A 22,869-nucleotide genomic window follows, 5' to 3' on the forward strand; every position below is an offset into this window, starting at 1 on the left:
AAGGGTAACTGGCCCATCAATAAGCCCGGCACTGGTCCTGTGACTGCACAGGGCCGGCTAACGCGGCCTCTCTGCGCCGTCCCCACAGAGGCTAATGGTCATTCTCAGAAAATAAACACAGCCTTTCGGAGCCCCCACAAGCCGTTTGCTATAATGCGGTGCAACTGTTTTAAGTGAGTGCCTGATGAATTAATGGGCCTGTTATGCACAGGTCACTGTGCATTTCCGTTCATGGTGTGTGCTCTGGGCACCAGCGGGGTCCTGGGAAGACCGGTGGCAGACCGCGGCAGATGGAAGCGATGGGTGGCTGCGCTTGTGCACACCTGTGTCCATCTGGCATGAACCCGTGTCTGCAGCTGGTCTGTGCCTCGGCAGACACCCGCACCTGTGCATGCGTGTGTGTGAGCGGATCCCAGAGCATGTAGGCGGATCCCAGCGCATGTAGGCGTGTGAGCACTTAGGCGTGTGGATTTGCAGCTGCCCCAGAGCCTGGAGCCTGCTTTATTACCCAGCTGTGTCCACACGGGAAGGCAGGGGTCCTAGGAGTTACTCAAGAAGTACTTGCTGTGTTAACGAATAATAAAGACTGCCTACCACTGCTACTAATAATGACAGCAATGGTAAGAAACAGAAAACTAAGCATTTCCGGAGGGTGCTCTCCAGCACAGCCACAAGCCGGGTGAAGCATCGGGGACATGCTCCTTCTCTGAGCCTTACCTTCTGCAGTGGGCATAACAGGTAGGAAGTGAGCGTCATTTCCCACAGGCCCCCCCTCCTCGTAGGAGGCAGGGCTGTTCCTGGGGGACCATGTAAGGGGATCTGAGGACAGGTGGCTAAATCTTTAGGATTTCCTAAGGTAAGTGAGGAGAGATTGCCAAGGTCAACGGTAAGATTCCTGGGCGCCCTGGTGAGATTTCACCCTATGAATTGGACACCAGCTTGCATTCTCCGATGTGTTTTTAGGTCCAGAAAAGACAAGGAACCTAGGGAACCAAAGATGCTGGCGGGAAGGGTGGCTACGTAACTGACCTGGGAGTCCAGGCCGAGTGCCCTGAGGAGCCAGGCCCCGGGACGAAAGCCTAGGAGAGGGAGCGGGAGGAAGGGCTTGCCCGCCCTCAGCCAGCTGGCACAGCGCACTGAGCGGGAAGATTGGGAGCGCTGCTGGGACCAGAGGCTGCGGTCAGGCCTGCAGAGGCGAGGGCTTCAGGGGTGGGGCAGATGGGGTCGCTGACAGGGCTGGCCCACCCCCCAGTGAGAGTGGGAGGAGTGGAGAGGGAGATGGAACCCCAGTCCCTGCTGAAGGCGAGGCGGTGGTGACAGGCAAAGTGGCAGGAGGCAGAGGACACAGCAGGCGCAGGGTGATGAGCCCCTGGTCAGCGGCCTTACGGTCCCCAGCGGGGCTCTGACGGGATGTTGTCCTGCTGGAATTGGGAACACACCAGGACGCCAGGCACCCGGCCTGATTCACTCACAGCTGCCACCCCAAGGTCTGTGGGCACCGACGGAAAACTGAGAGTCACGAAGATGGTCCCAGGGTCTCTCCCACAGCTGCTGCCTCCTCCCTTTGGGGGGGCAGGACTGATTTCCATTTCTTGTTCCTGTTCCTTCTATTTCAAGATCTGCCTCCAGCTGTCTGTCTGCCACCTCCGAGCGCTTTGCTTTGGTGTCTTTACCCAACTCCCCCTCTGAGCCTCGGGCCCGCGCCCTTCGCTGGGGCTCTGAGGACCCTTGCTCCAGGGGCTCCTTTCACTCACCGCCCACCCGGGTCCCAGGCGCTTTCCAGAGAGACCCTGTGCAAGCTCACCCAGCCTCCTCGCTCTGCTCTCCTCCCCGCTGGGTTTGGTTCCCTCTGCCCACCATTTCCAGAGCATATCCAGACCCGCCTCCGAATCTACAGAACCTGACCGCGGCTCAATTTTCCTCTCACCGCTTCCCGCAGAGCCAGGCTGCTCAGCGGCCCAGGAGAGCCACGGCGTGGCCGCTCACCGGGGACTCGTGGGAGCCAAGCAGAGGGCACTGCTTCCCCACCTCCCTGGCCACAGCAAGCAGCTGAGCCAGCCTCGGCCACTGAATGGACAGCATCAGCGCCCACCAGCCTGAGCTTCCCAGCTGCACTGGTGAGGGGGCCTCAGCCTGAGGGCCTGGAGGAGCCGGAGCTGAAACAGAGAAGAGGGGGCCCGGGAGCAGTGGGCACCACTGAGCATTTTAGGAAGAGTCTGAAAACCCTGTTGTCAGCCAAATGGTCACGATGAAGAGGTCCTTGTCCTAGTCCCTAGAGATTGTTGAGGACTCAAGGATGGGTCATGACCTCCACGAGTGGGTCAGAAGTTCTCCTGGGAGCCCCTGTCCTGGCCACCACTACTATGTACACTGCTCATACCCAGGATGTATCGTCTGTGTTATAACTGCCTGTTGACCAGCCAGTTTCCTTATTCCACCCTGATTTCCCGGTGGGAATGTGTCTTGTCCACTGCTGTATGTCACTGTCCAACACAGGGCCGGTGTGCAGAAGGCTCTCTCTTGGTGTTTGTTGAGTGAGTAACGAGTGGAACAAATGATGAGTGCTCTAGTCCATAACTCATACCCTCATGGTGCCCGCAGAGAGCAGTCAGGGCCACAGATACTTCATCGGAAATCAGCAAGTGGCTGGGATTCAGCTGAGGGTGGTCAGCACTGCTCCACATCTGTGCTCATTTACCCCGTGTCTACTACCTGCCAGGTTCCAGGGGCTGAGCTGCACCAGGAGACCAAAATGTGGAGCCTAGGGGGCTATACAAGGGGAGATGGTGGGACATTAGCAGGCTTATCCGGGAAGTCCTAGGGAAGTCTGAACTTAAAGCATTCTTCCACAGCACATGTCAAACCCAACGCTGGAAGTGGAGTCATGATGACAGAGCCCAGGTTAGGTTACCTGTACCACAGCCTCCATGCTGACATGACTTCTGAGGTCTTTTTCTTCCTGAAGACACATTTATTTATAGTTTCCCACTTTCTCTTGAATGCAGAAGTCAGCAGTAAGTGCATCTGAAAGACAGTGCCACCAAACAGTAAGGCCACTCTGCCATTGACAGAGCCAGGCAGGAAGGAAAGCCTGGTGCCCACAGCCCTTTTCTCAGCTTACACAGCAAGGGGCAGGGCAGGGGTCTAGCAGGAGGGGTTCCTCTCCACAGTTCCCTCTGGTTAGTTCTCCCCGAGGGTCATCGGGCAGCCGGGATGAACAGCTGAGAGGCGGATTCTCTGTAGTGCAAGCGTGCGCGCGCGCGCGCGCACACACACACACACACGAGCAGGTGGGAGGTAATTAAGACAGAGGCGCAGTGCCGCCAGCTCGAAAGGCTTCATATCCCAGAAGAGCGTCTGATGTTCAGCCAGCATCGGGGAACCTGGGATGGAGTCCGAGCTCCGCGTCATTCTTGCTGGGAACACCCGGGTATGGGAAGTAGATGAAATCTTACGGACAAGGCCCAAGTCATTCATTCATGTCCTGTGATCAGTGATGACAACTAGCATTTGCTGGGTGCTTACTGGGCATAGGTGCTGCTGAGAGGACTTCATCAGTACAAACTCCTCCAGTCCTTAGAATAACTCTAAGTAGGAACTGCTATTATTATCACCTTCTCACAAGCGAGAAAAGTGAGGCACGGAGAGGTCCAGTAACAGAAGAAAGGCCCTACAGAGAGGGAACTGTAGACCTAGGATTTGAACCGGGACAGCTGGCTCCGGAGGCCATGTCCTTAGCCCCATGCTCACTAAGGACTAGAGTGGCTCAGGCACAGGAGAAACGTGGTGAGCAAGACAATACAGTGCTTGCTTTATGGGGGGCAGGTGGGTGAGATTAACTGCAGACGGTGGTGAGAGCCAACAGGAAGCAAAAGAGCTACTCTGGCAGGGCAGCCAGGGCCAGCTTCTCCGAGTAAATAAAACTTGAGTTGCGTTGAGATTGCAGTGACTACAAGGAGACAGCCAGATGATGACCCAGGGAAAACGTGTCCCAGACAAAAGGAACACAGCAGGCCCCAAGGCCCTGAGGTAGGAACAAGCAGGGAAACTTCAAGAAACAGAAAGAATAAAGCAGCTAATCGATGTGAGGTGATAGCTCACTGGTTTTGGTTTGCATTTCCTTGATGATTAGTGACACTGAGCATCTTTTCATCAACCTGTTGGCTATTTGCAGGTCTCCTTTGGAGAAATGTCTGTTCACCCTGTTGGTGAGGGTGTAGAGAAACTGGAACCTTTGTACCACTGTTGGAGGAAAGGCAGACTGGTTCACTCACTATGAAAACCAGTATGCAGGCTCCTCAGAAACGAAAAGTGGAAGCACCATATGATCCAGCCATCCCATGTCTAGGTGTCTGTCCAGAGGAAGTGAGATCAGGAATTCAAGGAGATATTAGCACCCCCATGTCCACAGCAGCGCCATTCCCATACGGCCAAGCCGTGGAAGCAAGCTAAGTGTATTATACACACAGGCTGGAATATTAGCCAGCCCCCCAAAGGAGGAAGTCCTGCAGTATGCAACAGCGTGGTGAGCCTGAGGACGTCATGCTGAGTGACATAGGCCATCACAGAAGGACAGACCCTGCATGACCCCTGCACGCGGGATCTAAAACACTAAACTCAGAGAAGCCGAACGGTGGTTGCCAGGGCCTGGGGTGGGGGCGGGGCTGGGGGGCTGCTGCTCCATGGGCACGGTTTTGGTTAGATAGGGTGAATGAGCTCCGGGGCCTGCGGATGGTAACTCCTGCCAAAGGGGGCTCACGGGCAAACATTACAAAATAAACCATGTTAAAAGTTATGCAAGGGCTGAAAGAATTTACTACCGGAGACATAGGACAAAAAGAACCTCTAAAGCTAGAACCTGGCAGGAAGAAAACTGAATCCAGGCAGAAGAAAGACGATGAGGAGGAAATACAGAGCAAGGAACGGAAGTGAGGGAGAGAAAGAAGGAATCTGCACGGCCCCCCCTTGGCCTGCTGACGAGTGGCCTGTAGACAGAGGCCTGGGCAGGGGGTGCCCCCGAACAGACCGGGGGTGGGCAGGAAGCAGGAGGACCCACGGTTCCACTCCGTCTCCTCTCGGCCTTGGCGGCTGGCCGCCCTCTGTCCTTGGAGGCAGGAGCTGCTCCTGGTTTCCCTGGCGACCGAGTCGGTTTCCTCGCGTCGGAGATGAGGAGGTTGCGGCAGAGAGAGTGAGGGACAGGCGCGGGGGCGGCCTTCCTCGGCCTGCGCCGCATCGCGATGCGTGGCTGGCCCACCGCCTGCGCCTCAGAGAAGGCCTAAGTGCCTCATCTGCTTGGTGCAGAAGAAGCTTAGGAAAGTCAAGAGCTTTTTCTCTTGCATTTCGCTGAAATATCTGCTGGCCCAAGCATGGCCTCCTGGGCAGCACGCGTGAGCCGGGATGGCAATGGTAGAAAATCGCAGGATGTCAGCGCCCACCGACGCCTTTGGATGGGACCTGCTGGCAGATTATAGCCTGTCACTCGCGAGTGAGCCAGCCGGGGTGCGAGCGTCATTGAGCAGGTGGCTTTTTCTACTTTGCATCCAGTTTAGGGAGGTGGCACACGTCACGAAGTGCATGCCTAATGCAAGAGTTTTAAATTCACAGGGGAAGAGGGGCGAGGAGGAGAGGGTGACAAAAGGGTTTTCACGGTTTATTGGCAACGTAAAGGAGCACAGGGACGGGAGATCGGCTCTCCTCCTTCGTCCGGGAAGAAGTGATGGAGGGGCCAGGGCTTCGTTTCCAAAGCAGCCGAGCGGGACAGAGGGAGAAGGGGACTCCGCAGCAGCGCGTCTGGGAGTCAGCCCAGTCACCAGCGGGTCATGGGGCTGAGGACCTCCGGGGACCTCGGAGCGGAAGCAGGTCTCAAGCATGAAGGACAAGAAACCGCTGGGCAACACGTGTGCAGGGGGGACCCTGGTGCCATGCGAGGGTGCCGTTCTGGGGGGACCCTGGTGCCATGCGAGGGTGCCGTTCTGGGGGGACCCTGGTGCCATGCGAGGGTACCGTTCTGGGGGGACCCTGGTGCCATGCGAGGGTGCCATTCTGGGGGGACCCTGGTGCCATGCGAGGGTACCGTTCTGGGGGTCCCCGTTCGAGTCCTGTGGTATAAAGACAGAATTCGGGGGAAAGCAAATTCTGTGCTGTAAGCCTCCGCGGGAAGAAAGGAGGTTTTCTGGACAGTGTCTACCAGGCAAAGCGTAGACTGCAATGTCATTTTTGGAAAGTGCGCTTTCTTGCGGGCCACGGGCCCCAGGCACAGGAGCAGAACAGAAAGAGCAGAGAGAACAGCAGCAGCAATGCGCCAAGGCCCCAGCCCCTCCCGCCTCCCATCCCAGAGCTGGGGCGCAGGGTGGGGCACAGGGTGGGGCGCAGGGTGGGGCCCTGGGAACCTCAGGCTCCCTCACACTCTCTGCTAGGAAAGCACGAAGTTAGGTTTGAGTTCATGGCACAGGACTATTAGAGGGGTTCGGGGTGAGCTATGTTGAGCACCCAGATAAAGGGCCGAGGATATTTCAGACTATTTTGACCTGTGTCTCCTTTCTTCCCCTCTGGCAGTTTCCGCGGCTCCGAGCAGCGTCGCAGCTTCTCTCATGTGCTTCGACAGCCCAGCAGTCACTTGCGCTGGATCTCTCATCTTTCCCTATTAGATGTGAGTGTTGATGAGACTTCTATAAATAATAACAACAGCTCACATTTACTGAACCCTGGCTAGGGACCAGGGATTCATTTACTTAATCCTCACAACAATCCTGGAGGTAAATGCTAATGTTTCCCCATATCGGGAGTTAAAAGTCCGACTCACTGCTGTGCTGAGCAGGTGACAGAGCCGAGCTTGGACCGGGCGACTGGCTCCGGATGGCAGGCCTGACCACCTGACCGCCGCTCTAACAGTGCCCAGGACAACTGCACCTCTCCTGTCACCAGGTGACCAGCCATGAAATAGTGATTCCCGTCACTACAGGAAGCCTTGCAGAGTACGAGTGCATTTTCAGGGAGGCTGCAGCCCAGGTAGCCTCGCCCCTACAGACTGTCAACATCCCCTGCGAGGAATGAGGTGTGGGTGACCCCACAGCCATGACAAAGGTTTTTAAAAAAATCGGTAGGTTGTGATGAAGAAGCATGATCGGCAGTTATAAAAGCAGTCAGAGGGATGGACAGTGCAGCACAGGGGAGTCAGTACCATTGTAACAGCCCTGTGTGGCGCCAGGTGGGGGCACCTCCTACGGTATATTAATGTCTAACCACTATGCTGCGCACTTGAAATGAATGTAATACGGAGTGCCAAATGTAATTGAAAAATTAAAAAATCAAAAAAGGTAGATTTCATTTTAGTAGTTTTACAGAAACATGGGGCGGTTAGTAAAGAGAGTTCCATATGCTCCCCCTTCTCAGCACTGTCTCCCCATTACAACACCTCATTCCTGTTATAACTCTACGTCTGCCACAGCTACTATACATTATCATTCAGCCCTTAGTTCACAGTAAGGTTCTCTGTGTGTTTACAGTTCTATGAATTTTGACAAGTGTACCCATCGCTATGATATCAGACAGAGTTTCATCACCCAGAAATCCCCTGTGCTTCCCTATCCACCCCTCCCTCCCCGCAAACCCCTGGAAACCACTGAGCTTTTCACTGTCTCTATAGTTTTGTCTTCTACAAAATGTCATATAGTTGGACTCATCTAGCGTGTAGGTTTCTCAGACTGTCACTTAAGGTTTCTCCATGTCTTTTTATGGCTTAATAGCTTATTTTTTATGGCTAAATAATATTCTGTACTAGTCTATTACAGATTATTCATTCATTTACCGAAGAATGTCTTGGTTGCTTCAAGATTTTGGCTATTATAAATAAAGCCCAGGTTACAGGTTCAGTCCCTGGTGGGGGCACATGTGGGAGGCAACTGATCAATGTTTCACATCAGTGTGTCTCTCTGCCCCTTGCTCTGTCTAAAATCAATTTTTTAAAATGAAGAAAGAAAGAAGAGAGAGAGAGAGAGAGAGAGAGAGAGAGAGAGAGAGAGAGAGAGAGAGAGAGAGAAAGAAAGAAAGAAAGAAAGAAAGAAAGAAAGAAAGAAAGAAAGAAAGAAAGAAAGAAAAGCACCACTTTGTCTTGCCAAGTGGCTGCACCCCTCAGCATTCCACCAGCTCTGAGCAACAATGAGTAAGCGTTCCTGTTGCTCTGCCTCCTTGTCAGCACTTGGAACTGTCAGTTTTGCTTGGATCTTAGTCATTCTAATAGGTGTGTAACAGTATCTCCTTGCTGTATTAACTTAATTCCCTAAGGACATATGGTGTTGAAACCTTTCACACGCTTGCTTACAAGTGTGTGTAAGATGTTTTGCCCATTTTTTAATTGGATTGTTAGTTTTCTTAATGTTGAATTCTAAGAGCTCTTTGTATATTTTGGGTAAAGGTCCTTTACTAGATGTGTGTTTTTCAAGTATGTTCCTCCCTCCTATGGCCTGTCTCTCCATTCTCTGAAGAGTGCTGTTCCCAGAGAGCAATTTTTAATTTTAGTAAAATCTAACATCAATTTTTTTCTTTGTGTGTGCTTTTTGTATTGTATCTAAATACTCATCAACAAACCCAAGGTCACCTAGATTTTCCCCTATGTTATCTTCTAGAAGTTTTGTAATTTTGCAATTTACATTTAAGGCCTATTTCAAAGTAATTTTTGTGAAGACCCTTCTTTTTATTTTTTGCATAAAGATGTCCAAAATGTTTCAGTACCATTTGTTGAAAGGACTATTCTGCCTACAGAATTGTTTCTGCTCCTTTGTCTAAGATCAGTTGAGGATATTTGTGTGGGCTTATTTCTGGGTTCTCTGTTCTGTTCTGTTCATCCTTTGCCTATGCTTTCCCCAGTACTGTGCTGTCATGAGCATTTAGCTTTGCAGTAAGTCTTCAAGCCAGGTGGTGTCGGGCCTCTGACTTTGTTTCCCTTCAGCACGGTGCTGTCTGGGGCCTATCTTCTGCCTCTCCACATAAAACTTTAGAATCATTTTGTGAATATCGACAAAATAAGTGGGTGAGATTTTGTTTTGCTTTAGATTTTGCATTGAACCTATAGATTAAGTTGGGAGATACTTATATATTAACAGTATTGAGGCTTCTTATGTATGAATATGAAGTATCTCTATTTAGATCTTCTTGATTTCTTTCATCATAGTTTTATGGTTTTCTTTATATAGATCCTATACACATTTGGCTAGAATTATGCCTATCATTTGGGTGGCATATGCAACATTGTTGTTTGTTTTTAATTTCAAATCCTCAGTGCTCATTGCTGGTACATAGGTAAAATTGACTTTTTATATTAAATTTATATTCTATGACCTTGCCATAATGTTGATTCTTTGAAAAAACTTTTTTAAAATATATCTTTATTGATTTCAGAGAGAGGAAAGGAGAGGGAGAGAGAGAAATATCAATGATGAGAGAGTCATTGATCAGCTGCCTCTTGCACTCCCCCAACTGGGGATCGAGCCCGCAACCCGGGCACGTGCCCTGACCAGGAATCGAACCCCGATGGCCTGGATCCTAGGTCGACGCTCAACCTCTGAGCCACGCCCGGCCGGGCTGGAATTTTCTTTATAGACAATCATGTGTCATCTGCAAGCAGAGATATTTTTTCCTTCCTTCCCATTCTCTATACATTTTATTTCCTTTTCTTGTGCTATTGTATAAGCTGAAACCTGCAGCACAATGTTGGGTAAAAGTGGTGAGAAGGGGTCTCATTGTCTAGTCCCTGATCTGAGGGCAACAGCACCGTCTTCCCCCCGCGATGATGTTGGCTGAAGGTCTTTTCAGATGACTTTTAGCAAGTTGAAGTTTTCTGAGAGTTTTTATCATGAGTGGGTGTTGGATCATGTAAAAATTCTTTCTCTCCATGTATTGAAATGACCATGTACTTTCTCTTCTTTTCCTGGTAAGTATGAGGAGTTTGCATTCTGTGATTTTTGAGGTTGAACCTCCTTGTAAGCCTGGAATAAGTCCTCTTGCCGTGGCATATAATTAATTGCATACATTGTTTGGTTCTATTTTCTAATGTGCTGCTGAGGATTTTTGCACCTACGTTCGTGAGAAATACTGACGTGCGGTTTTCTTTTCCTGGAATGTCTCTGCCTGGTTTTGGTATTAAGATAATGCTGGCCTCATAGAACGGGCTGGAGGCGTCCTCTCTGATTCTATCTCCTGAAATACGTTGTAGAGAATCAGTATTACCCCTTCCTTTAAACGCTTCGTAGAACTCACCCACGAAACCATCTGTACCTGGTTTTTAATTTTTATGGAGGGTATTAATAATAAGTTATTATTGAATAGATATGGCCCTGTTTAGATTATCTATTTTTACTTGTATAAGCTTTGGTAGTTTATGTCTTTCTTCGATGAATTTATTTAATCAAACTTAAGGACATAGAGATAATCATAATATTCATTTATTATCTTCTTAATGCTCTTGAGACATCTCCTCTCTCATTTCTGATGGTAACAATTTGTGCCTTCTCTCTATATATATACTTTTTGGTAGCCTGACTAGAGGCTTATCAATTTCATTGACCTTTTCAAAAGGACTGACAGGTGTCAGGGGTGGGGGCAGGTGGGATGAAAGGAGGTGAAGAGATTAGCCAAAGAACATACATGCATAGCCATGGACACAGAAAAAACGTGGTGATGGTGAGGGGGAGGGGAGGGTGGGGTCTGGAGGGTGGCACGGGGGGGAATGGGGGGCATCTGTAATAATGTCAACAATAAAATTAAAAAATATATATTTTATATATAAAAGTTTTGTACCACTAGATAAAATAATGAAAATGAAAAAAGGGCAGCTTTTGGTTTAATTGCTTTTCTCTATTGATATCCTGTTTTCAGGTTTTTAATTTCTGCTCTAATTGTTATTATTTATTTATTTCTACTTGCTTCAGACTTTTATTGCTCTTCTTTATCTAGTTCTCCAAGATGAAAGCTTAGACTATTGATTTCTGGGTGTTTTCTTTTCTAAAATATATATTCTTCCCGAGACCCTGGCCCCCTTTGCGCTGCGGGGTGGGGTAGGAGGAACTCGCGCCCCCCCCCCCCCCCCCCGTCTTCTCTGGACTCCGACACAGCCCGACTCTGCCTTTCAGAGGCACTGACCTCACAGGAATTGAACAGAAGCGTAGACAGTTTGAGCCATGGCACCCTCCTAAAGTAACCGAGGCTGAGGGGTTTGGGTGCTCCTTTCATCTTCATCCTTCGTCATATCTTTTCAAAATATTCTGGTAAATACGCAAACCATGAAACTTGCCATTGTAAGCATTTTAAGGCGCACGGTTCAGCGGCATTGGCACATTCACAACCTGGTGAAACGGTCAGCACCACCGAGTGCCGGGACAGCTCCATCACCCCAAAGCCCCCACCATTAGCAGCACTCCCCTTCCTCTCGCCCCGACGGCCATTCCGTCTGTTTTCCCGTCTTTATGAATTTGTTTACTCCGCCTGTTTCATGCCGAGTGGCGTGTTTTTTACAGCTAAGTTTGTGTACAGTGTGTAGTGGATACCTTTATTTTCAACTTACTATTGAACCTCACATGGTCGTCACATCAAGTGCTGCCTAACAGTCTGTTGGGAAAGTGTCACACCTGAGCCAGTTCTTTCTTATTTGGGGCTTGTTGCACCATTTCTCTGAGATTGTTTGGTGGCTGCTCTGGCTGACCCCGCGATGAGCACCTCCACGCCTATGGCTCCTTCCCAGGTCACGGTTATTCCCTTGGGTTTGGTTCCCAGGAATACCTGGGGGGAAGCATGAGACATCACGGAAATCTTTAAGCTCTTTTAATATCTCCAAATTCTTTTCAATGGGTTGTATTGCTTGTCAGACACGCGGTACCTGCCGCACCACATCCTTGCAGGCAGTGGCCATATTTTTTGTTGAAGGCTCCTTGGTTTGTGACATATGACTTTGAAAACAAAGATGTTTTAGCTCCTCCACTCCCTCACCACTGGCAGAGTACTGTTCTCAGAAAAACTGGCAGATCAAGCGAGATAACATTTCCCATTTATCGCTCCGTGAAAGTGGCTGCGGGATAAGAGCAAATACAGTCTGTGTTCAATCTATTCAATTAGAACAGAACAAGGAATTTATTTCAACACATACAAATCAGCAAATCCCATTTTGGTTGGATTCCATTTAGCATTTATGTAGGCTTAATTAAATCACCGATGGGGTTTCTTACAAAGAGAACGGCCTTCAGGAAATATGCCTGCTAAATACTCTGCAACATGGTTGGGGGTAATAAATAAGTGATCAGGCTGGCTGTCAGAGCCCTTGGATCCCCTCCGAGTTCAGACCTCTGCTGGAGCTCTGCGCTTGCACACAATGCCTGAAGCTGCGTGTGGGGCGGGAGAGCACCGTGTCCCTGGATTAGTGAACACTGAGATCTCCGGGCTCCCTTTCGAGAGCAAGCGCAGGGCAGGCTGCCTCTAACACAGGGCAGCCAGCTCTCAGCAACGTGGGGCCAGGAGGGAGAGACGGAGGGCCCGTTACCAACAATTCCTGCGAACACCAAGCCCTCGGTGCAGGCCGGCCTGGCTGGTTCTCTAACCAAACGTTCTTTCTAAGAGCCCCTCCCCATCTCTCTCCAACTGCAAAGTGTCCCGAGCCCAGTGGCAAATGGCACTAGTTATGAGTAACAAGGTCCCTGTGCTTCCAGTGTGATGGCATTTGTGGGCTCTACTCCTGATCGGTTGAGCATCTCACTGCCTTTCCAGTGTGGGGCTAAGCTTTCCATGGACTCGATGGACCAAACCCAAGGGGGAAAGTACTGTCATTACCCCACTCTACAGAGGAAGAGGCAGGCTAAGAGAAGCTAAGGGATGGGAGTTAAACCCAGGCGTTTGCTGTCTGGTTTCTAAGTTCAAGCTATTAACTCCTCCCCTGTACCCAGATATGGAGGAGAGGAGGCTAAGAATGACTTTTGGGGTGCATGTGTCTCGTGTATGGAGCCAAGAATGCACTGACACGTTGCCCGTGGGTGTTCTCTCTGGACAAATCTTTGGTTTCTGTATTTTAAAGACATTAGGAGACTCTTGAAGCTAATAGGACCCGAGGGTGAGGTCCAACACATTAACAGATTGGCAATCAGAGGAGTTTTTTAAAAATTGTGCTTCAGTTAGTCAAATCTAGTCTTCCTAATGTCTTTTCATTGAACTCTCAGTCTCCAAGAATTTTGAAGTCTATCTGGGGGAAAGGACAATAAATTCCTTCCCTAGAAGGCTAAAGAGCCTTGGAACCATCCACTTCCCTCAACTCACAGCACTGAGGACCAATGTCATCTTGTCAGGATGGCGCGAAGCCTGAGCAGCCCCTCTGCCATCACATCCTCAGCTCCGCATCCCTCCAGGAAAGACTGTCATTTGTCTCCTCTTTGAAAGACCGGGGATGGCATTTCCCTGGGATCGATGAGCTCCAACTCGGGAGGCCCTTATTTACAAAGATGCAAACTCCATTTGCTTTGCTCTGCAGGCCCCAGGTGCCGGCAATGTGGGAGGTTAATAGCCTCTTTGAATATGAAGACGTGAACAGGGAAGCAGCTGAGTGTCATAGAAAAATAAATTCGAGAGTTGAAGACTCCGGCTGGAACCCTGGTCCCGCTGCCTGCTGCCTGTTTGATCCCGAGGAGCTGTGTGGCCTCGCTGAGCCCGGGCTGCTGGTCGCGGTGCCCGGAGTGTCCACAGCGGTGTCTGCGGCAGAGCCCGACACACTAGGCAGCACCTACATACACTCAAACACAACTCGTTCTTTTAAAAAGTCATTGAATCGTTAGCATCGTGGCTTCTGTCGTCAGGCTGGCTGGCTCACGCTTCTCTAGATCTATGAGCCTAGGAGATAATCGAATCATGCCGAACCGCAGTGTTACTGTCTAGAAAATGAGAGCGGCAGTGAGGCCTGCTCCGAACGGCTGCTGAGAGGCTGAACGGAGCAAGGCTAGGACCTGGAATTTAGAAAACACTCAGCAAACTTCTCTCTTTTTATCTTTCGACTCACGTGTGGGAGAGGTGGCAGGAGAGAGGGTTCAGAAAGGACCATGTTTTGAGTGACCTTCAATGGAATTGAAAACTTATTCTCAGGAACATCAAATTTTATGGAGCTAATTCTAAATTGTGCCAGTCTTGGGAAGCTCTTTCTAGCGAGGAGAAATATCCAAGACAAGCAGACAGGCCAGCGGACTTCTTTCCCTCTCCTGTCCTTCCTTCCGTCCTCCTGCAGCTGGACTTCAGGGCAGGTCTCATTTGCAAACTTTCCCCTTCGGTTGCCAAATTCCTAACTGGTTGCCAGTCCTAGAAGTAATCTGCCAAACCCCGGGTGGGTGGTGAACATGGGAGAAGCTTAAACCCATCCCACTTGGCAGAAAACAACCCCCAAATCTTATTATAATCTGTTCTTGCTCGGTCCCTTGTCACCAAGGTAGCTGGGGCCCCTGCCTTCGCCTCCCCCTCTCATCCTGTCTGACTCATGTGTCGTCTCGATTCCGAGCCAGCTGCTGCAGTCAACTGCGGCGTCACCGGCAGGATTTATTAGCAGCCAGGCATCTGTCGGGAGAGTGGGAGAGGCTGGGGCCGCTGCACAGGACACAGGCGGAGCTGGATGGGGCACTGTCTTTTAGCAATACTTCAACAACAACAACAATAATAACAGTAACTTATGTACTTAAGTGCTTTTAAACACATTAGCTTCAGTTTTTTAAAGCTCCTTGGACAGGCATTACTAGCCCTGTTTGATAGTAAGGACACAAAGTCCGAGCACTTGCAGCCCGCCCAGCTTCGCATAGCTGGTCACTGATGGACCTAGGGTTTACACACAGGTCTGGGGTAATACAGAGTCTGTGCCTGTAACCGGAACTCCCTCCTGTCCAAAGACCTCCCGTAACAGAAAAATAATTGAGAGGCTGTTTCTCTACATTCTCAGGGGTGAGAACAAGGGTCGTATGTCAAGATGAGCGGAGAAAGGTCTGAGGGGGGACACAGGCACATGCGGGAAGCAGGGGAAGATGCACTGGCTGGGATCAGGCAGCAGACTTGCCCTTTAGGTCAGAGACGCTCAACCTGGCTGCAGATGCTGACCCCAGAGGCGCAGGTCAGAGCTGAGGCCTGGTGTAAAAGCACCGACTTAATTCCAGCTGCCTGAGATGGTAGCAAACCCCAGGAAGAGAGGCTGCGTGAGTAGGTAGCCTCAGCTGGGGACTCGGCACTGGGCGTGGGAGACGAGGACCAGCCCTGAGGAAGGCTGGCCTGAGGCAGCAGGGCAAGGCGGCCGGCCCCTTGGGCAGCGAAATCTAGGAGGTGAACCAGGTGTGACCTAGCGTCGGGGCTCAGTCACTTTCATGGCCATTCCTGCGCCGAGCATAAAGGAGTCGAAGATGACACTCGGGTACATGGGCAGCTTGTCCTTGGCCTGCTGGGAGACAGCTGAGATGCTGCAGGACACGCGCTCCCGAGACAGGGAGGCAGGCAGCCCCGCGGAGGGGCACGTAACACCCGTAACACCCGGGGTGGAGGCGCTGGAGAAGGCTTCAGGCAGTGAGGGCATGCGCCGTCTCAGCCAGGGCGGGGCGTCTGAGCAGGAGCCGCAGGTAAAGGACAAAGGTGGGAAGCGGCCTGGTGCCTGTTGAAAATCAGTGTTAGATCACCTCGCCTGGAGGCGGAAACGCAGCCGGGGGTGGGGCAGAGAGGCATTTGGGAGGGAGGGAGGGAGGGAAGAAGGGAGGGAGGGAGGGAGGGAGGGAGGGAGGGAAGAAGGGAGGGAGGGAGGGAGGGAGGGAGGGAGGGAAGAAGGGAGGGAGGGAGGGAGGGAGGGAGGGAGGGAAGGAGGGGAGGAGGGAGGGAGGGAGGGAGGGAGGGAGGGAGGGAAGGAGGGGGGACGGAGGGAGGGACGGAGGGAGGGAGGGAGGGAGGGAGGGAGGGGGAGGGAGGGAGGGAGGGAGGGAGGGAGGGAAGGAGGGGAGGAGGGGAGGAGGGAGGGAGGGAGGGAGGGAGGGAGGGAGGGAAGGAGGGGGGACGGAGGGAGGGAGGGAGGGAGGGAGGGAGGAGAGGAAGGAGGGGGGGAGGGGGGAGGGAGGGAGGGAAGGAGGGAGGGAGGGAGGGAGGGAGGGAGGGAAGGAGGGAAGGAGGGGGGACGGAGGGAGGGAGGGAGGGAGGGAGGGAGGAGAGGAAGGAGGGGGGGAGGGGGGAGGGAGGGAGGGAAGGAGGGAGGGAGGGAAGGAGGGAAGGAGGGAGGGAGGAGAGGAAGGAAGGAGGGAGGGAGGGGGGAGGGGGGAGGGGGGAGGGAGGGAGGGAGGGAGGGAAGGAGGGAAGGAGGGAGGGAGGAGAGGAATGAGGGAGGAAGAGAGGGAAGGAGGGAGGGAGGGAAGAGAGGAAGGAGGGGGGGAGGGGGGGAAGGGAGGAAGGGAGAGGGAGGGAAGGAGGGAGGGGGGAGGGAGGGAGGGAAGGAGGGAGGGAAGAAATAGCTTGTAGGAACGTCCATGATTGGTGTATGGTCTGTGTGCTGTCTGTGGCTGCTTTCCATGCTACAAAGACAGAGCTGAGTGTATGTGGCAGAAACCGTATGACCTGCAAAGTGGAAGGCATGTCCTCCCTGGCCCTTCACAGAGGAAGTGTGCTGCCTCCTGCTACAGGCAGTTAAACCTCCACGTCGAGAACTCAGTTCCCGGTCTGAACGGGAGACCTGGATGTAGAAGAGCGTGGATTAGAAGTGACATGAGCACCTGGGCAGGGGCCTGAGGTGCCCTCACCTTTAGAGGTCGAGCGAGAAGCGCGAGCCAGCAGGGCGTCTGGAAGGGGCAGCGGGGAGACGGGGCCCCAGAAGAGTGTGGCATTGCCAGAGCCCCGAGACGGAGCCACAAGGAGGGGGTGAGCCACGTCAACTCTCCTGAAGTGCAAAGTAAGAGGGGGGCCCATGTGCCCTGGATGTGGATCATGATGGAGGGGTGGCGTTGCTGGCTTTAAATCATGTCACTAAAGTTGTGAAAAGTAAACTAGATTAAAATAAAACAAAAAGAAAATGAGATAGAGAGCAGTTAATATATCAAAACTAGACACTGTTTTCAATGTTGCAGGAAGGGGCTATGGATTTATAACTAAGTATTTTCGTGAAACTATACCACACAGAGACGAGAGCATAAATCATAGCCCCGCAGATCAAACATTTTTCACAAAGGGAACACACCTGCGTGGCCACTGCTCAGATTATGAAACGAAATATTACCGGCTCTCAGAAACCTTCGGCCGTAGACTATATGCGCGTGTCTCCGATATTTACGTGCTGCCACCGGATCCGCAGTGTGAGCGGTGCTTGCAGAGGGGCCTTGGGGTGCCGGCCGCGGGCCGGAGCTGCTGTGCTGAGATCAGCGCTGGGAAGGGGGCCGGGAGGGCTCGCCCCTGTCTGCCCGCGGGCCCGGACGGCCACCCGCAGCTGGGGGGAGCCCTGGCCAGTGTGAGCGCGGCCCGTCGCCGCTTTCCAGCCTCCGGAGCCCCGAAGGGAAGGTCCTGTGCTTAAGCCACGGGCCCGTCATGTTCTGTCAGGGCGGCCAGAGCAGAGCCAGGGGCCCTCCGGGGCGCCCCCAGCCTCGGAGCCGCTCTGAGAGGAGCTCCCGGTTCCCGTTGCTCACCGCCACCTTCATTTCACCTTCACTTTCGAAGGACTTTCACAGAGATTCTAATTCTTGTCTTTCGCCACTTAAATTGTAATAATTACTTCTGAATTCCATAATTTTAGCTGGGAATTGAATCATCAATTTTATTATTCTTTCTGTTTTTTGTTAATTCTCACCAGGGGATATTTTTTCCATTGATTTTTAGAAAGAGTGGGATGGAGGGGGGAGAGCGAGAGAGAGAGAGACATCGACTGGTTGCCTCCCGCAGGCGCCACAGCCGGAGCCAGGGCTGGGGTCCCACCCGCAACCCTTTGGCGAGCGGCGGGGCCCTGACTGCTGGGCCACGCCTGGCGGGCTCTTTCTTCTTGTAATGTAACCTACCCCTCACCTCATTCCACCTGCTTTTACAATTGTATCTTATGTTTGGATTTTACAAGTTTTCTACAGTGTTCTTATATGTGTGCGGATTTTTTTTTTTATTGTGCTTGGAGTTTTTAGTAATTCTTAAATCTATGTGTTTTATCTATTTTGGAAAACCTCGTTTTTATTCCATTCTCTCTGTCTCTCTCGTCTCCTTTTACTAGATTCTAATTACACAAATGTTAAATCATTTTATTTTGCCCAGTATGTCCCTTAAGCTCTCTTCACTATTTTTCTCTCCTCCTGATAAAGTTTGTATTATATTTTTTATAAAGTCTTAGTTTTCATTCCAATGATTTTCTTTTCAGTTGATTCTAATCTGTTATTAAACCCATGAGTTCTTAAACTTGATGTATTTCTTTCTTACTTTTTAATTTTTGATTTGACGCATTTTAAGTATATATCCCAGTTCTCAGGTAAAGTTCTCCACCTTCTCATTTATTGATAAGTTATTTTAAAGTCCATACTCCATAAGTCTAATACTTGAATCATCTGTAAGTGTGTTTTTATTATAGTTCATCTTGGTTCCATTTCTTTATATGCCTAGTAATTTTTGATTGAATGCTGGAAATTGCACCTGAAAAATTGTCAGTCTATAAACGATAATATTTTCCTTGAGTATTTATTTTAGCTGCTGGAAATCAGACTGAGATAGATCACCTTAATCCAATCCGGCACTGAGGTCATTTAAGGTTGGGTTCCTGATATGTAAGGTGCTGTATCTAGTTTGCCTTTAATAATAGGACATAGCCTTTCAGGAGTCCCAAGTAGGATCCTCAGTGCTTTCAGGGTCCAGGAAACAAAAGTTCTGCTTAGATTCTAAGCCTCTTAACAGAAATTCATTCTCAGTTTCTTAATTTTCTCCTGTGACAAATGTGAATTGGCAAATGCTTTGGGCGGAAAAGTGGCATAGAGTTTTAGTCTTAATTCTCATTGGCATCTTAGCCCATCAATTTCTGGCTGCTTTGGTAACTTAGAACCTCAATTTTTTTACTTTTGTAGCCCTAAGAGACTGCAAGAAGTCTGTTTATCTGTTATTTTCTGCTCTGATTCTTGACCTCTTGTCCCTTTGTCATTAACAAATATTTATATTGTGGCAAAATATAAATAGCATAAAACTGAGCACTTTAACCACTTTTAAAGTACACTGTTTGGTGTTGTAAGTCACTCGTGCTATTGTGAGGTGCCATCACCACCACCCATCCCAGAGATTTCCCATCATCTCAAACTGAAACTCTTGCCCATAGACCTTAAGCCCCCGTCCCTCTGTTCTCTCCTGGTCCCTGCACCTCAACGGGAGAAACGTCTAGGAAGAGAAAACAGGTGCGAGGAGGTCTGTGGTGAGGTGCTGAGGAATCTCCTCCATTGATTTCTATTTTCCCCAGACACCTGAAGTCAAATCATCATGTGAGAGTAGGAGGCACAGGGAGCGGGACCGAAAGGTCTGAAGAAAGGTGAGAACTTGCGACACAGTTGTCCAGAGGACAGGAAGGGAGTCTCACCCGAAGAGCCCTAGGATGGGGGGGCATCCGCGAGAGGGCCCTGGTCCCGAATTGTAAATGAAACTCTTGGATTTTTCTTCAGCATTGTTTAGTGAGTTAGGGGATTTTAACCATCTCAACAAGATGAAAGAACAGAGAGAGGGAGGAGTTGCAGTGTTTTCAAGGTAACATTCGTAAAGTGGGTCAGGAACTCTAAGCCCGATAGGAGACTGATGAACACTGGGAGGGGTGTGGCCGAGGGACCGAGGACGGCAAGGATGGAAGGTGTGGCATGGAGGGTTCTGGAACAGGTGAGCAGAAATGTAGAATGATAGGCTAAGGCTGAGTTGTTTGAAATATATTTTTTGTGGAAAAGGGGTAAACTTACTGGTGGTGCAAAGTTCAGGCTGTGAGGCCTGCTGTGGGTGATGGAAGTGGGGTAGGATAAAGGTGGTTGGAGGAGAGTAGGCCAAAGAACCAAATGACTATTCTGGCCACCAAGAATGAGAGGAGTTGGGTTGTGAGCCTGGAGCTAATATACTTAGTGAATAAAGAAATTCGGGGTCTCTACCTCTACTTTTAGACTCGTACAGATACACACACACACTTTGTCAGAAGGCATCCAATGGGCCATAACATCAAACCTCCTACCCTTCAAAATAGCTTTGTGCCAGCATAGGATGACCCTAGGGAGCTCATCTGGATTTCCATGCACCTCACTTTGAGAAGAGATTCTACTTCAATATTAAACTGCTTTCTGAATCTAGGTTGTATCTGCTCAAGATCTCTCTAATTAAAAAAAAAAATTAAGGCCTTGTGAGAGTGAGGCTTTCTCCCATATTCATTTACCTTTCTGAGGAGTCGCTAAGAGGTTTGGGGGGAATTGAGTCCCCTCTCGGCAGTGTCATTTCCTTGGACGTGACTGCCTGAGTGTTAGGCACGCAAACCTGGAGTTACGCCCATCAGCGTGGAGCTCGGGATTTTCTTGGCTGGGAGGAGAGAAGCTCCCTTGGGCTCTGACTGAAGCCTGGACTAGCTTCAGGAGAGCGAGCCTGAAGGTGACAGACTCTGAGGAATTCTGATCCCTCAATGTGTGAAACCTAGTGAATCTAGGATTTGTAATATGAACCCATAAACTCCATCCATGTTTAATCCAGTTTGGTTAGGATTTTGGTAAATTGCACATGAAAGCATTCTTACTAATGCAAAGATGCCCGAGTTGTCCCTGTCTGTGCCCAACTCACACGCAACCAGAGCCCAGCGTCCGCGGTGGGTGGTGATAACAAGGCTGAAGCTGCCCGGGCCCTGCTGGCAGCGCAGGCGCTGTTCCCTGGCACTCAGGGGCGGCCTCCAGGGGACTGTCAGGTAAAGTAGCTGACTGCGAGGCGACCTGGCAGTTTCACCTGCATTTGAATGCGCCTGGGTGTGGCCTTGGCACTGCCCGGGGAGGCTCCAGTCCGCTTTCAGGAGACACTGTGCAGACTCACAGCCGCCGTCAGAAGGTTCTCCTCTGCACATGCAGTACACGAGCTTCGCCAGCATTCTTAGCTTTTCGGTGCTCCGCTCCCGGAGATCGGAGCTGATTTAAGCTGTCCAGTTGTAACAGCTTATGCCCCGAGGGAGCTTGGTGGAGAGAGACCCTGGCAGCTGCTTAGGTCAGAAACGCAGCTGCCTCAGACATGCCCGTGGAGGATCCAGCCGGAAAGCCAAGCGCCTCCCTCGCCTATTAGGCTGCTGAGTTGGCTCATCGCACCCCGTGCACCTAATGAGAAGGAAGACTGGAAGAGAGCCCGTGGGAGGACAGCCTTCCTCTAAACCTGCGGCCGTGCTGCTGCAGGGAGCTCTATCTGACTTACTGACAGAGAAGTCGGGGTTCAAGTGGCTGCAGGACCCAGGGAAACAAGCGGCCTAACTAGGCCTCCCCTCGACACCTGGCTTCTTAGACGGAGGAGCACGCAGGCCCCAGGGAGACAGTGCAGTCCACCGGCCACAGTCCACTTAATACAAAACGGGTTCTAGCTCCTGCTTCCCCAGCTCCCTTTGGCTGCTCATGTTTTCACCCCAACACACAGAGCAGTTCTTCCCAGAAGCTGAGGCACATGGCAAGGAAGATGCCAGGAGCTCCATCACACAGTCTGCCCAGAAATAGTACTTTAGGTATATGTCCATTTTACAGATTCGAAAGCCAAAGCTGTGGAGTGACATCACATCTAATGTCATAGGCTAATAAATTTTGCCACTGACCTGCCTGATGGCAAATGCTGTCCCCTGTAGCAGTGGTTCTCCAACCTGGCTGTACTGGAACCACAAGGAGCCTTTTCTAAAATCACCGATAAGGATCCTGCCCAAGGCCCCACCCAACTCATCGGAGTATTTTGGAGTGGTGCTTGGACATTGATATTTGATAGGCTCTCTCCCGACTGGCTTAAGTTGATGAGAAAAACAGGGATTCGCAAGCTCTACTGGGCATACAGATGGATGGGGGTACTGTTAAAATGCAGCCTCTGATTCTGGAGGTCTGGGTGAGGCTCCAGGCTCCCTTTCTAAGGAGCTCCGAAGTGACGTCGATGCAGCAATTGGGGACCACACTTTGAGTAGTGAGGCTCTATCACAGTGTTTCTCAAACTTTGGAATGTGTAAGGTCACCTAGGATGCTAGTGAAGGACACAGGAGCCGGGCCTGCAGATCAAGTTCCCAGAGGCCCTGATAGACGCGCAACGCGTGGTTCTCAGCCTTGCTCTGCTTTGGAATCACCTGGAACTTAACAAAAAATAATGAGGAGGGTGCCCAGGTTCCCCCCGGGAGGTTCTGACTGGATCTGTGTTGAGAAAACCACTGTCTCACACAGCGCTGTGCCCAATAAGACCAGCCCCCTTGGCCATGCCCCAGGCATTGGCTGTGAATCACAATCAGCAGGAGAGCGACCCGAGAACCTGTACTTTTAACAAGCACCACAGGTCCTTTTTTGATCAAGGAAGCTTTAAAAATAAAGATAAACACCAGGTGCAAAACAAAATGACCCCAGGAATACATAAAGAAAATATTTTATTTCTCTGGTTGAAGCTATGAAATTTGGGTTTCCTCTTCTAAAACTTGAAAGCTAAACTGTGGTTAGTGTTTGGTTTCTGGTCCTAAGTGCGGTGTGGCAGTGTCTCGAGGACCTTGGGGCCTGTTTCCTTCATTTGTAAGCGAGGGTTTCCCTCTAAGACTTTCATGGACTATATGGGAGGAGGTCAGTGCAGTGAACGTCTGTTGTTTGCTTCCCTGGAACTGAGTCACTTCTTGAGCAGCAGTCCTGGTTTGCATCTGGGGATCTACCCCCACCACGGTCTGACCCA

At 50.8% G+C, this 22,869-nt stretch overlaps 1 long non-coding RNA gene across 1 annotated transcript; it reads left to right on the top strand.

Annotated features, from left to right (window-relative positions):
- Positions 1–5,544: 5,544 nt before the first annotated feature.
- Positions 5,545–7,099, top strand: LOC308554972. The gene is made up of 3 exons (XR_013998461.1): positions 5,545–5,859; positions 6,556–6,649; positions 6,818–7,099. It is a non-coding gene; the product is annotated as an uncharacterized lncRNA (long non-coding RNA).
- Positions 7,100–22,869: the final 15,770 nt, after the last annotated feature.

Source organism: Miniopterus schreibersii (genome assembly GCF_964146895.1).
Source record: "Miniopterus schreibersii genome assembly, chromosome: 3".
Classification (NCBI taxonomy): Eukaryota; Metazoa; Chordata; class Mammalia; order Chiroptera; family Miniopteridae; genus Miniopterus; species Miniopterus schreibersii.